The 15881-nt window shown below is 46.4% G+C and overlaps 1 protein-coding gene across 3 annotated transcripts in view; it reads right to left on the bottom strand.

The window, feature by feature from the left end:
* The window catches only part of PCGF1 (polycomb group ring finger 1), a 253872-nt gene that overhangs the window by 192979 nt on the left and 45012 nt on the right, over window positions 1-15881 (bottom strand). The window lies entirely within an intron of this gene.

The following is a 15881-nucleotide window of genomic DNA, read 5'->3' on the forward strand; positions in this document are numbered from 1 at the left end:
GCCCTACAGCGGCAGAACAGAAATGGGCATTGTTCCCCCCACTTGTGATACCATACCACAGTCTGTGGAGGATGAAAAAAGGAAATGACTAAAATGGGGAGGGGAGGAATAGGAAAGGAACAGAAAAGATGGTGTTGAGTTAGGAGAAACATGATTGTGTATTGAGGTTGCAGTATCGGCTTAGATTCACATGCTGTGCATAGGCCGACATCTAGTGAAAGCTGCAGAGTATTACAATTTGTTTTTCGAAACTCGAAAATGGATGTCGACCGTGGCCGTGACAGTAATACTATCCCTAGTGTGACGTCCACTGTACCCATGATCCCTCACGCATGTAGGACCCTCAGATTGTATTTTCCTGACATGAGGTAGCATGAGGAGTAGAGTGAGTACAGAGTATCCAAGCAGATATAAAGATAAGACTACAAGCATCCATGCGCCTTCTCTCCAAGGGGAGGAAGGGCGGGCGCATGTGAATCTAAGGAGATACAAGCATCAGAAATACGATTACGGTGAGTAATGTATCCCTTCTGAGGCTTGTGGAATCTGCTTAGATCACATGCTGTGCATAGATTAGCGAGCAGTGTTAGGAGGTGGGATGTGAGAAGGGTCATGAGCAAATAAATGTCTTAGACCCGCTTGTCCCACTTGAGTATCTGTCTTGGAATGAGTGTCAATGCAGTAGTGCTGAGTAAAAGTGTGAATAGAGCTCCAAATAGCTGCTTTGCAAATGGTGTCAAGGGGTACATTTGCAATGAAAGCCAGAGTGGCCCCAGTGCCTCTTGTAGAGTGGGCTCTTGGCGTAAAAGGCAGAATCTTATCTGAAAGGGAGTAACACAGCTGGATACCTTTGACTATCCATTTGGAGAAGGCACCTTTAGAGACGCAATCTCCTTCTCTGCCTGTAGCTACGGAGACGAACAGTTGATCTGTCTTTCGTAGCGGTCTAGTATTGTCTACGTAGTAGAGGACCGCTCTTCACCTCAGCAGAGCTTTCGGGTTCTTGGAAGAAGGCCGGTAGCTCAATGGACTGGTTAACATGGAAATTTGAAATTAACTTAGGTGAGAACCTAGGGCGAGTTCATAGAACCAGTTTATCCCTATGAACAGTAAAGAAAGGCTCCTGCACTGACAGAGCCTGAATTTCACTGACCCTTCTTACGGATGTAATGGCTACTAAGAAGGCAGTTTTATAGGTCAGGTGTTTGAGACTAGCTTTATGCATGGGTTCAAGGGGGGGGGCATGAGTTTAGCAAGCACCACATTAAGGTCCCATCCTGGTGGTGGGTTCGAAATTGGAGGGAGGAGTCTCTTTACCCCTTCCATAAAGGCTTTAACCACTGGTACCTTCCACCACGACACCTTGTTATGGGTGGTGGTGTAGGCTGAAAGCGCCCCCAGGTGTACCTTGAGTGAATTAAATACCAACCATGTGTCCAGCAGGTGGAGCATGTAGGTGACAATATTGGAAGGAGTGCAATCAACTGGGTTGATTTGTTTATTCTGGCAGCAAATAACGAATCTCTTCCATTTATCAAAGTGACAGTGTCTAGTGTTTGGTTTCCTTGATTCTTTTCGGATATCCGTGCATCTCTGTGGTAGATTGAGATGGCCAAACTCTATGACTCGAGGAGCCATGCTGCCAAGTTCATCGAGCTGGGTTGAGGATGCACCGTTTGTCCTACGTGCTGGGAGAGCAGACTCCCGTACTGGCACAACCTAATGTGTTTGCACACCGACAGTTCGCGCAGGTGCGGGAACCACGGTTGTCTCCCCCTCATGGGAGCAACTATGATGAGCATCATCGATTCCCTGTGCATCTTATTGACCACCTTCCTCATGAGCGGGGTTGGTGGAAAAGCGTAGGCAAACATCCCCAACCAGTTCATCCATAGAGAGTTCCCCATGGAGCCTGGCTGGGGGAACCTGGATGCAAATCCTGGGCACTGCCTGTTTCTGCTTGTGGTAAATAGGTCTATAGTGCGGAAACGCCACTGTGAGAAAAGGTCTTCTATGACTTCTTCGTGTAGACACCATTCGTGTTCTTCCGGGAGGGGGTCTCTGCTCAGATCTGGAACATGTTGAGATGATAGGTAAATGTTCCGTCTGAGTGCTCATATCCACATTTTCTGGGCAAGCTTGGACAGATTTGGCGAACGCTTGCCCCCCTGTTTATGTAAAACATAGCCGTCGTGCTGTCCGTTAGGATCTGCACTGACAGGTTCGAACACTCGAAGCGCTCTGAAGACTGCCAGAAGCTCTGGAAGGTTGATGTCATTCTTGGCCACTGTATGAAACCACAGACCCTGAGCTGTGTGGTGAAGGAGGTGTGCTCCCCATCCTGAGAGGGACGCGTCTGTAGTGACTACAGCCTGTATTTCTGGATCATAAAAGGGTTTCCACTTTGAAAGATTCTGCCTTGTCCACCAGCGAAGACTCTGTACTAGTGTTGGCGAAACGACCACTAGATCGTCCCACTGACCACTTGCCTGAGACCACTGTTCACCAACCATTCTTGCATGGGTCGCATGCGCAGGCGCGCATGGGGAACCAGGTAAATACATGACGCCACCATGCCTAGCAAACACATCGCTTTGCGAACCCTTATCTGACGACTGGACTGATATTGAGAAATTTGCAGCAATAGATTCTGAATTCTTTCCTCTGATGGAAAGGCCAACTCCTTAAGTGTTTAGGACAGCTCCTAAGAACTGTTTGGAGGTGCTTGGCACTAGGCTTGATTTTTTCTCGTTGATTGAGAAGCCCAATTCGAAGATCAGGTCGATCGTTGTTTGGATGTTGGATCTGCAAATTAATGTGGTCTCCCCAGTGATGAGCCAATCGTCCAGGTAAGGGTACACTGGGATTGCCTCCCTGCGTAGGTTCGCCGCCACTCCCGCCAGTACTTTGGTCAGTACTTTGGTGAATACCCTTGGAGCCGAGGCTATACCGAAGAGCAGCACCTTGAACTGGTAGTGCCGACTGTCCACCTTGAGCAGGAATCTTCTGTGCGCTGGGAACATGGAAATATGAAAATAGGCATCTTTCATGTCCAACGTTGCCATGTAATCTCCCTTCTTTAGTAGGGGGGATTACTTCTTGGGGGGTAGTCATGCGAAATTTCTGAGGCTTGACATACTCGTTTGCAGGGCGTAAGTCTAATACTGGGCGCATTGTTAGATCTTTTTTTGGCACAAGGAAGTAAGTTGAATAAATATCCGGTTTACCTGGTGTCCCAGGACGAGTTCTATCGCGCCCTTTGCAAGAAGAATGACAATCTCCTCGAGGAGGATTCTTTGGTGCTCCAAGGAGTGTATCTTTTGTCTTGGAGGATGGTCGCGGGGGCGTTCCAACAGTTCCATGCAGTATCCCATGGACACTGTGGACAGCACCCATCTGTCTGAATTTGATCCCCTCCCATGCGTGGGTGAATCTGGAAATGCACCCCCAACCCCCTACTGGGGATGCATGGGAAGGGACCCTGAGCGGAGTGTCACTGTTTGCTGGGAGGCGTGCCACCACTACCTGGGCTGCCTCTCCCTCTACCACTGCTTTTTTGTTACCTCTGGTGAAATTCTGGGCACCCTGTTAGTTATTTCCCCAAAATGTACCTTGGCCTTGGGAGTAATTGGACCCCCTTTGGGAATTTTGGCCGCGGGAGTGACAAACATTATTATTCCCTCGTTGGTTTGTGCGTTTATTGGTTAGCTGTCCAAGGAACTTAAGGGTCTCATATTCACCTTTTGCTGTTTTGAGTGCCTCTTCCACCGCTTTCCCAAATAAGACATTTGGTTCCACCGGCATGTCGATTAGAGTGGCTTGTGTCTTGGGTTTGAACCCTGACTGCCTTAGCCAAGCGTGTCTCTTGAGGACTGTGCTCTCTGCGATGAGCCGGCCTGCATGGTCTGCTGCGTCAAAGGTCGCCTTGAGAATACATCCGGACACCGATATCCCTTCTGACGCAGTCTGGGCCAACTGGCCCTTCAGAGGTTCAAGTGCAGAGGCAATGAGGGCAGCTACCTGCTCCCATTGGTGACAATTGTAACTTGCCAGCAGAGTGGTAGTATTAGCAATTCTTGCCTGGTAAGCAGAGGTGGAAGCCACTTTCCTTCCTAGGCCATATATCTTCTTGCTCTCCTTGTCTGGGGGAGCTTCGGAGGATGCTAGAGGTGTACCCGCCCTCTTTCTGGTAGTTGTGACCACCAAAGAGTTGGGTTTAAGGTGACCCCTTATATAAAGTGGGTCAGAGGGGGCGGCCCTGAATAGTTTTTCTATTCTTGGTTTGACTGCCCGGGTAAGGTTAGGGGTGAGGAGGGAGGGATCAATTCTGCATTGAATGGACTTCAGAATTGGTATGACTTGGGCAACGGATTTCACATCCCCCATAATTTGCTCTGCAAAGTCCCTCTCCTCTTGAGCCCCTTGAGTGTTTACCTGAAAGTGCTGTGCAGCTTTAGCTAAGACCTCATTTAGTAATGGCTGATTTTCCACAGGTGAGTCATTCACCGGTGGGTCCTTGGGAATAGGGGAGTCAAGACTATAGCCCTCTGCCTCGTCTTCCTCCTCCTCATCATCCTGGTCTGCATTGCCCCATAATATTCAACCCCTGCCTGGTCGTCCAGTATTTGAATGTCTGGATCTTCAGCATACTGATGGGAAGGTTGAATAGTGAGTGGGTCCGAAATCAAGCCCTGAACTTGAGTCTCAGTACGAGGTCTCTTACTAGGAGGCTGAGGGTCTTTGGATCCGGAAGGAGTAGAGGTAAAAGGGGTATTCTGATAGCTCAGAAAGTAATCAGGATTTTTCTCATAAAAATTTGCCATAAAAGACATTCGCCTCATCACCCTGTCGATGTATTCAGCGCTCCATTCCTTAGAACTGGGAACGATCACCTCTTGATGAGGTTCATCTTCCATTCCCATATCCTCTGGAGTGGGAGGGACAACCCTAGGCCTAGTGACATGGTCAGGGGGTCTTGGTCTTTTCAGAAGATCTAGGTTTGTCTTTCTGGACCTGGTGTGCAGACAGTTCTTTGTGTGGTTTGTCCCCTTTTCCATGTGTGGAGGCATGTTTCCCTGACTCTTTGGACTTCCCTGAATCTTTTGACGCCTGGCGTCGAGATTCTGAGGTGGGTTCCATTGGGTCTAAGGATTTAGAGGGGGGATGTCGAGACTCGGAGGCAGACATAGCACGAACTGCTGGAGTCGACTTTTAACGTGCTGCTTGGGGGTGGAGGTCGGTTTAATCTTCTGACGACCAAACCTCTGACTTTAGGAAGCGTGGCACCCTTAGCAATCGTAGACATTTACTGTGTGTCGTGAGGCGATCGAGGCCTGGAACGCCCAGACGACACGGATTCTGCAGACTGCTATATATGTGCCTTTTTCTTCCGATCGCTTGTCACATGTGTCGAGTCTCGGGAGGGGTTAGTGTGTTTAGATGTAGGTGTATGGGTAGCGCTCATGCCGTCGGGTGTGGTCCCAATAACTACCCCGCCAGACAGTCCTCCGAGGCCGGGGGCTCGCGCTTGGGTGTCTACCGACACTCTAGTGCCCTCGCCTTCCAAAACGGCAGCGTTGCTGCCATCACTGAAGGGACCCACAGCGTCCATGGCCTCGAGTTGCCTGGCGTAATGGGCCCAACGTTTGGTGGAGCGGTCCTTAAGAGTTTTAGCTTTAAAGAGCTTACACGCTCTGCAATTGGCTTCGGGGGTGGTCCCTTCGGCAAATAGAGATTACAGGTGTTATGCTTATCTACCCAAGGGAACTTACGGTTGCACTTGGGGCAGAATTTAAATGGAGTACTCTCCATTTGTTATTATATGGCAGTGGGCGAGTGTATGTAGGAAACAGATGAGTGAGTATGTCCACCCCCCACTCTCCCTACTTGCAGGCTGAGGCCAGAGGCCTTCCAAGGCCCGGGCCGAGGCCAGAGGCCTTCCAAGGCCCGGGCCGAGGCCAGAGGCCTTCCAAGGCCCGGGCCGAGGCCAGAGGCCTTCCAAGGCCCGGGCCGAGGCCAGAGGCCTTCCAAGGCCCAAAGTCCGTCGTGCAGTCTCGACGGCTGTTCATTCTTCAGTACCGGCGTCGATCTTCGGAGTCTCGACGTGGGATAAGAGGAACAGGAAATTTATAAATAATTAACCACAAATGGCTGAAAGCCAGGGAACTCCGCACTATGCTTCCGACAAGTATGGCGGAAAAAACAATCTGAGGGTCCTACACGCGTGAGGTATTATGGGTACAGTGGACGTCACAGTAGGGCTAGTATTACTGGCACGCCCTAGGTCGATGCCCATTTTCGAGTTTCGAAAAACAAACTGTAATACTCCGCAGCTTCCACTAAATGTCGGCCTATGCACAGCATGTGATCTAAGCAGATTCCACAAGCTTCAGAAATTATATATATATATCCACAATCCTCTGCACCGCCTTCACGGTGCAGTCTTGAGCCGCACTCCCGGAGTTGTGTGCCAACATAAAAGTCAATCCTTACGTTCTCACAAAACTTACTGCAGCCAGGTTCGAATTAAAAGATTCTTCTTTATTATTTTACAAATGTTAAAAGTCCGTGTGAAAACCTCCAGCCCTCACCAAGCCAAAAAGGAAAATCCCACGACGATGACACGTTTCACTACGACTTGTAGCTTGGTCACATGAATTACAGCCCAAACAGACACCATATTTAAACCTTTCACCCTCTGAATAGTAGTCAGAATAGAAGTAGGACTACAATCGTTTACACAGTGCAATATTCTTGCCTCCCCAGACCGCCCGCCATTTTGGAGTGGTTTCATTACAAAGCATGACATTTGAGCTAAACAGGATAACAGACTAAAGGCTCACCCATTCAGATATGTGCATATACCCAATGTTTATATAAAAAATAGTTCCCGTTTTACTGACATTTCAATGCCATCGGATGCTGCATGTACATAATTGGAACTCCAACCAATTAAATATCCCAATCGTTATATAAAGTTACAGCGTCCTGAACTGCAGAGGAATGCTAGTGTGTCTCATCTGAAAGATTTATAACTTTGCCACATATATGTGTTAGGTTCGGTCCATACTATCAAATGCATAGTGCATTCGATATATATATCTCCCATGGCACTGCAACGGGATTCACTGGAATTATAGATAATCGAGAAAATATGTATCAAGATACCATAAAGTAACTAGTGCTTGTTAACAAATTGATGGCGAGCAACCTTGTTTAATGCATCATATCTCATCGATAACATAGTACAGGACCCTACCATCTGTTCAGTGGGCGTTTCTTTAATCTTGTACAGAGTGCATGATGACTCGAAAGGACCACTAGCAGCATTACTTTACCAAGAGCAAAGATGATATTGTGCTGTTAGCTTTAACCATTATTTCACCTAGGGCGGGCGGGTGGGTGGGGGGGAGGGGGCCCCGGAAAGAGGCAAGTAGTTGTATATAGGTGTTAGGTAACCAGTGTCCGAAAATTACATAAAAACAACCTCCCAATCGATGTCCATCAAAGGGAGTGATAAAACCCTCATTAAATATGAGAATAAGAAGGGAAAAGGTAAAACAGATCATCAATGAACAACCATTGTTCTAATTTTCACAGTATATTGCGGAGGCGATAAGATACCCTTGTGTTTTATTCGCCTAAGAATAAAGTTCCTCATCAATGTTGTGTCCCAATGGGAACTTGCTCTCAAAATCGATAATGCATCTCGTTTCCCGTTGACTCAGCTTTTCTCTGTCTCCTCCGCTGGGTCCAATGTTAACTTGCTGTAACCCAATAAACGAAAAGTCACATAACTTCCCTTAATGTTTCTCCCAAAAGTGTTTTGCTATTGGGTATGCATAGTCTTGATTTTTGATCGCTCTGATATGTTGTTGTATGCGTATCTTTAGTTTGCACTTGGTACTCCCTATGTACCATTTGTTACAAGTGCATTTAAGTGCATATACAATATACTCTGAGTCACAAGTAATTATGTCCATAATAGAAATGGTTCTCTTGAGTATAGGATGTGAATATGTACTGCACTCCTCCGCATATTTACATATCTTGCATTTTCTGCATTTATAAAAACCATTCTTCCTGCAATTCAACCATGTTGGCTGATGGGGAGTGGTGTCAGGTGGCATAAAGCTACTCACTAATTTATCTTTAATGGATTGGCACTTCCGGAAAGAAAAATTGGGATGCTCACCCAATGTTCGTCTCATATCTGTGTCTACTACCAATGTATTCCAATGTTTACGTATAATGCCTTTGATGTATTTGGCCGCTTGTCCATACGTCAAAATCAGACGAGTTGTTGCTTCTTTGTCTGTGCTCAATATCCTATTGGTGCGATCCAATAGTAATGTGGACCCCTCACATTGACGTGCCTTGAGATAGGCTCTCTGATTTGTTTGGGGTAACATTTTTTAAAACCCCATGCTGTAATTTTGCTTTCTCCGTCATAGGAACTGAGTTCAGAGCAATTCCTCCGAAGATGATCGAACTCGCCGTATGGAATACTCCAAATTAAATTTTGGCAGTGGGCACTGTTGGCATGTAATGGGGCATTTACTCCCGTTGGTTTCCAAAACATTTTAGTTTTGATCTTCCCATTTTCTATTTGGACCGTGACAAACAAAAAAACGACTTCTTTGGGACTATGGGTCTCAGTGAATTTAAGGTTAAATTCATTGATATTTAGCTGTTCCACAATGTCCATCCATTCCTTAGAAGTGCCCTTCCAAATGATGAATAGATCATCAATGTAGCATTGCCACATGATCACTTTGTTTGTGAACCTTTCGTTGCCTTCTTTCCAAGCCTCATATTTCTCCCAGTAACCCATTGTCAGGTTTGCATATGAAGCAGCAAAGGTCGTACCCATCGCGGTACCTTGTTTCTGTCGATAGTACTTTTGATTGAATAGAAATACATTGGTCAAACACAGGTGAATCATAGCCATGATCATTTCCGAGTGTTTAGTGTAATTTAAGGACCTAGTATTCAGATAATAAGTACAGGCCATCATTCCTTGTTCGTGTGTGATGGATGTGTATAGGGAAACCACATCCATTGTGGCCAGTAAGAAATCTGCATCACAAGGTAGTTCATTGATCTTGGACAAAAAAATCTTTCGTATCTCTCAAATATAAGGGTAATGTTAGAACGAAAGGAAACAGATTTGTCGATGTATTTAGACATATTCTCTAACAGTGACCCTGTGAGTGTGACGATGGGTCTACCTGGAGGCTTAGAAATACTCTTATGTATTTTGGGAAGGAAATATGGGATTTGTAGAGAAATGTGATGTCATTATCTTCCAGCATTCCTTCTTCTGACCATTTGCTAAGGAAGTTCTGTACTTTGAATTCCAAATCCTTCATTGGACTTTCAGTTAGTTTTTCGTAGCAAGTTTTATCGTTGAGTTGCCTATTGGCCCCATGCACATATTGATCTCTAGTCATAAGTACAATGTTACGGCCTTTATCTGACGCCTTGATGATACAATTAGGCAGGAGGTTCAGTTCTTTCAGGGCTTTCGTGTATTCATTCCTATATTGGGTTTATAATTTTTCACCTCCTTGAGTCTCATTTTTTTCAGATCTTCTATCACCAGACTTTGAGCTGTCTATATTGAACCTCCTGTTATAACCGGTGGTACAAATTCCGATTTGGTTTTCAGCTTGGTAGTTTTGTACCAATCCATGTTGATATCCAATTCACCCAGATCTAATTTGGTGGGTTCAGAGGCTGGATCACCCCCTTCTTGAAGGAACATACATATATATATATATAAAAGTAAGTTGGCTATATTTAAGTTACAGGGCTAGCTGGGCGAAGGGAGGCAGGAGTCAGGTAGTAATCATCCTCTCAGATCAGTTCTCCCATCCTGAAGTCACAACTGACAATCGCGGAACCCCGATGGCCCATAAGGTTTCAGTTGACATCATACCATTCCACTGCCTGCATTGGTGACACACCATGCAAGCAGATACTACACATCTTCTCTCCTTTCAAAGAAAACACACCACAAGATTCACTGAAACAACCAAAATTCGACACCCATTTCAACCTACCAGAAAACCATACTCATATCACCAACACTCACAGCGTATTCCACAATCTCGTATATAACATCCTGCACCAACTTAGAACACTTTTACACCACCTACCCTGGACTGCCACTTCTGAGTCTTACAGCAACCACCTGCAAGCACATACCAATTGTGACCACACTCAACAACCAACACAGCATATACTCCTTCCACTCCATCTGTCACACAGAGACTCGGACCTGCTACGCCCACAGCACAAACGCGTACACACGCAACCAACCAGATAACTCAACTAACATCCAGATACACCATCAATATACATCATAACATCCATGACACATACACACCACCATTCTCTCCAGAGAAATCCTGTCACTTGCACTGTCCATTTGTACAGTCCACAAACTCCTACTGCCTCCAAGAAACCACTGAAAGGTAGAAAAAGAAAGCAAAGACACATACATAACAAAGAACACATGCAAACGACGCAGCTGAAATAGGAACAGCACGTGAAAGAAGTCACAGCGACAGAAAGCTGATCAGGCTCACCGTCCAGGTGGAAGATCTTAACAAAACACTGAAAGGGTTCAACTTCCAACAACCAAATGGCCAAACATGTACTGGTTGAATGTATATAATTCGTACTAAACATAGCACCCGCATCATGTCAAACCGAGTTATCAAATAATGAACAGTATAACTTCAGCTGGGCTTCAACTTCATCTTCATGGCACCTTGCACTTCAAACATGCAGTGCACTACTCATGTACACCACATCCACCTCATGCATATAACATAAAAGTCATAAAGCCATCCAAAATGTATCTGGACATTATATATTTCATCCGGGCATCCAAAAAGTATCTGGGTATCATGAATTTCATCCGGGCATCCAATATTCATTTGGGCATCATAAATTCCATCAGGACTAACCATGCACTCACCATACACTATAAACACATTCCATAAGCACAGTTAGTGCGGACAGTGTGCAACGTAATTCTGTATTCCTCAAATGTACTAGATCACTTCATCTCAATACACCAGTAGATCTGTGTGAAAAATCCCAAACTTATGGAAACATGAAACAAAATATGCATTCACCATTTACACATAGGTTGGTAATCCTATCATGCATTAATTACTCCTCCCATCAGAAAACATTCACCATACAACCCAACTAGGTGTCATTTCATGTTATGCGCTGCATTTAATTACTCATTAGCAGTACTATTTCAGTTCATTATATTATAACATCCTGGATTTGGTGCATAGATGTAAATGGGCCTATAACTCCACAGCGCGTAGCATTAATGATCATGCAGATCCTTACAATCCTGTATCACACTATAATAACTGTCTGTTGTACATACATTTCATATCTTAATATGACAATGCATTACTTGCCGTAAAAGCATTTCTGATGGTTGTATCTGCTTAGATTCACATGCTGTGCATAGGTCCGACATCCAGTGGTCACTGCGGAGTATTGCATTTTGTTTTTCGTAGTCGAAAAGGGGACGTCGACAAGGCGTGTCTGAAACACTATCCCTATAGTGACGTGCGTTGTACCCACAATCCTTCACGCGTCGAGGACCCTCTGTTTGTATTTTTCTGCCCTGAGGGAGCCTTCTAGACGTGAGTGAGTACAGAAAAGAGAGATATAAAAGGAAGTCTATGTTCCTTCCATCCGAGCGGGGAGGAAGGGTGGGCGCATGTGAATCTAAGCAGATACAACCATCAGAAATGCTTTTACGGTAAGTAATGCATTGTCTTCTGATGTTTGTTAATCTGCTTAGAATCACATGCTGTGCATAGACTAGCGAGCAGTACCCGGAGTTGGCGGTGGGTTATGAGAAGGAACAGTAGAGAAAAGATGTCTTAATACTGCCTGTCCCACCTGGGAGTCAGATCTAGAGTGTGCATCTAGACAGTAGTGTTTTGTAAAGGTGTGCACAGAACTCCAGGTAGCCGCGTTGCAGATGGACTCAAGGGTAACATTTGCAATGAACGCTATGGAAGACCCAGTGCCTCGAGTGGAATGTGCTCTTGGCTTGAAGGGTAGTTCTCTCTTAGCAAGAGAGAAACAGAGAGTGCTGCATTGAACAATCCATCTAGATATAGTGGACTTTGAAACTGCATCTCCTTCTCTTCCTGCTGCCACAGAGACAAAGAACTGATTAGTCTTTCTCAGTGGTCTGGTTCTTTCCATGTAGAACATGACAGCTCTGCATACATCTAGTGTATGCAGACTTTTTTCTCCCAAGCTGGAAGGGTTTTGAAAGAACGTTGGTAGTTCTATTGACTGGTTTACATGAAATTTCTAGATGAATTTTGGTGCAAACCTTGGGTGTGTGCGTAAAACCACCTTATCCTTGTGAACTGTTACGAAGGGGTCTAGTACAGAAAGAGCCTGTAGTTCACTTACTCTCCTAATGGAGGTGATAGCTATTAGGAAAGCAGTCTTAAGAGTGAGGTCTTTAAGAGTTGCCTTGTGCATGGGTTCGAAAGCAGGGCCCATGAGTCTAGAAAGTACCACATTTAAGTCCCATCTGGGAGCTGGGTCAGCTATCGGAGGGTGTATTCCCTTTACCCCCTCCATGAAGGCCTTGATAACTGGTATCTTCCACCACGACACTTTAAGTTGGGAAGTGGTATATGCAGAAAGTGCCGCTAGGTGGACTTTAATGGAAGTGAACACTAGACCTGAATCCAGTAAATGGGTCAAGTACAGAACAATGTTAGTGGGAGAGCAGTCAACTGGGTTGATGCTCTTACCTTTACACCAGATGACAAATCTTTTCCACTTGCTAGAATAGCAGTGGCGAGTATTAGGTTTTCTGGCTTCCCTGAGGATGTCCATACATCTCTGCGGGAGTTGTAAATGTCCAAATTCTATGATCTCAGGAGCCAGGCTGCTAAGTTCATGGTCTGAGGGCATGGATGCAATGTCCTGCCCTTGTCCTGTGACAGCATATTTTTTATTATTTTATTTTACATTTATAAAGCGCTCACACAGCCCGAAGGCATCGAGGCGCTGTTACAGGAATTGTTTGTTTTTCTTAGTTACGTATTTTTTTTTTTTGTCTTAGTTACGTATTTATAACGCGCTTAAACACCCAGAGGTTTCTAAGCGCGGACCCGGGGATCGAACCTGTTGTTGCTTCGTGTCGTCTTGCTTCCAAGACGCGCACGCTGCCGCTGAGCTATCCTCCCGGGATAGGGGCAGGGAAGTTTCACTGGGGGAGATAGGGACATCTCCATCAAGTGAGCGAACCATGGCTGCCGGGCCCACATTGGGGCCACTAGTATCATGGTAACCTTCTCCTGGTGCATCTTGTGCACCACTTTGTTGAGAAGGGGAGTCGGGGGAAAGGCGTAAACAAATTTCCCTGACCATTGAATCGACAGACCGTTCCCCTTGGACTGGTTCTGGGGGTACCTGGAGGCGTAACTTTGTCATTGTGAGTTCTCCATAGTTGCGAACAGGTCTATTTCCGGGAATCCCCATTGCGTGAAGACGTCTAAGACAATGTCTTCGTGCAATTGCCATTCGTACTCTTCGGGCAGGGGGAAGTCTCTGCTGAGTTTGTCTGCTAGCAGATTGAGTTCCCCTGGTACATGTTGTGATAGTAGGAACATGTTGTGTTTGAGAACCGACTTGTGAGGACCATCACTGTCTTTCCTTGTAGGTGTTCCTGAAAGGCTTTCAGTGCTTTGAACACCGCTAGTAGTTCCAGCAGGTTTATATGCTTGGATGCTAAGCTCGGAGTCCATGCTCCGTGAGCAGTCTGATGGGATAGGTGAGCCCCCCCCATCCTGTGAGGGATGCGTCTGTGGTTAGAGTGGCTTCCACTGCGGGTGTGGCAAAAGTTTTCCCTAATAACAGGTTTTGTTTTGTCCACCACCGTAGCGAGAGAACCAAGGCCTGCGAGATCACCACTAGATCGTCCCATTGTCCGCTGGCCTGACACCACTGGCTGTCGAGCCACTCTTGCATTGGGCGCATGCGCAGGCGCGGTGAGGTACCAAATAAATACATGAGCCATCATCCCTAGCAAGCGCATTGCTTTGCGTACCGTCACCTCTCGACCTGCCACATAATGGGGGATCTGAAACAGTATGTTTTGGACCCTCTCGTTGGAGGGGAAGACGAGGCCGTCCTTTGTTCGAATTAGAGCCCCTAGGAATTGTTTGATTTGGCTGGGGTCTAAGCTGGACTTCTTTTCGTTGATGGAGAAGCCCAGTTGGGACAAAAGGTCTACGGTCTTTTGGGTATTGGAGAAGCATGTTTCGTAAGAATCCCCTGTTATGAGCCAGTCGTCGAGGTAAGGGTATACCGGGATGGATAACCTGCGCAGGTGGGCCGCTGCCACTGCCAGTACTTTCGTGAATACCCTTGGTGCAGATGCTATCCCGAAGGGTAGTACTCTGAACTGTTAGTGTTTGTTCTCTATCTTGAACCTGAGGTATTTTCTGTGCGCTGGCAACATTAAAATATGAAAGTATGCATCTTTCATGTCTAGTGTTGTCATGTAATCCCCTTGTGATAACAGTGGGATTACTTCCTGCAAGGTCACCATACGAAACTTTTGGGGTTTGACAAACTTGTTCACTGGGCGCAGATCTAATACAGGGCGCATGGTTAAGTCCTTTTTGGGTACAAGGAAGTACACTGAATAAATACCTTCTGTTACCTGAGATAGGGGGACAGCCTCTATAGCTTCTTTTTTCAGTAGCTCTTCTACTTCTTGAAGAAGAATGGTGAGGTGTTCCGGTGTCATGCGTCGGTTCCGTGGGGGTCTGTACTTCGGAGAACCGTTGAATTCGATGCAGTATCCGTGGGCTATGGTGGATAAAACCCAGCGGTCTGATGATATTCCCTCCCATGCTGATAGGAACGAGGTTAGCCGGCCCCCGACCGGCGATGCATGGGAGGGGACCCGAATCTTCGGGTCATTTGTTGGTATTGGGCGTGGAACCTTTGGGGCTGGAGCCGCGACCTCTTCCCTTGCCACGGCGTTGGCCTCTTTGACTGAACTGGGTGTTGTTACCCTGGTTAGAGGGCCAGTTGGTAGCAGGGTAAAATTGCTGTTGGTTTTGCTGCTGGCGTTGGCCACGAAAGGAGCGTCTATTGCCATAGCCGCGTCCGTTAGGGGGCCTAGAAATTTGGTCAAGAGTCTTGATGGTATCAAACTCTTTCTTCGCCTGTTCTAGGGCCTCATCAACTGCTTTCCCAAACAGATGTGTTTGTTCTATGGGCTTATTTATCAGGGAAGCCTGGGTTTCCGGCTTAAATCCCGAATTGCGCAGCCAGACATGGCGTTTGAGAAGTATTCCCTGAACCAGGGAACGGCCAGCCGTCTCTGCGGCATCTAAGGAGTTCTTTACGATGCCCTGGTTTACAAGAGTTCCCTCTGAGATTATAGCTAACAGGCGTGAACGCAGGGGTTCTGGTGCGTCCTCTGCTTCGCTGCGCAGCTTGCTCCACTGTGCATCTGCGTAGCTAGCTAGTAGGGAATTGTTATTTGCAATCCTAGTTGAGAAGGCGGCGGAGGTCGTGATTCTCTTCCCAAGTGCATAGAGCTTCTTGCCCTCTTTGTCAGGTGGTGCCTCACTAGTGGATAGTGGTACCCCCGCTCTTTTTCTTGTATTAGTAACTACGAGGGAGTCCGAAATAGAATGTCCTCTGATGTACAAAGGGTCAGAGGACGAAGGGCTGAAGAGCTTTTCTATCCGAGGGTTGACCCCTCTGACTAAGGCAGGATTGGAAAGGGAAGGAGTTATTCTTCTCTTTATAGAAGCCAGGAGCGGAATAGACTGACTAACGGGCTTTTT

Source organism: Ambystoma mexicanum, chromosome 6q, assembly GCF_040938575.1.
Source record: "Ambystoma mexicanum isolate Mex_15411 chromosome 6q, UKY_AmexF1_1, whole genome shotgun sequence".
Classification (NCBI taxonomy): Eukaryota; Metazoa; Chordata; class Amphibia; order Caudata; family Ambystomatidae; genus Ambystoma; species Ambystoma mexicanum.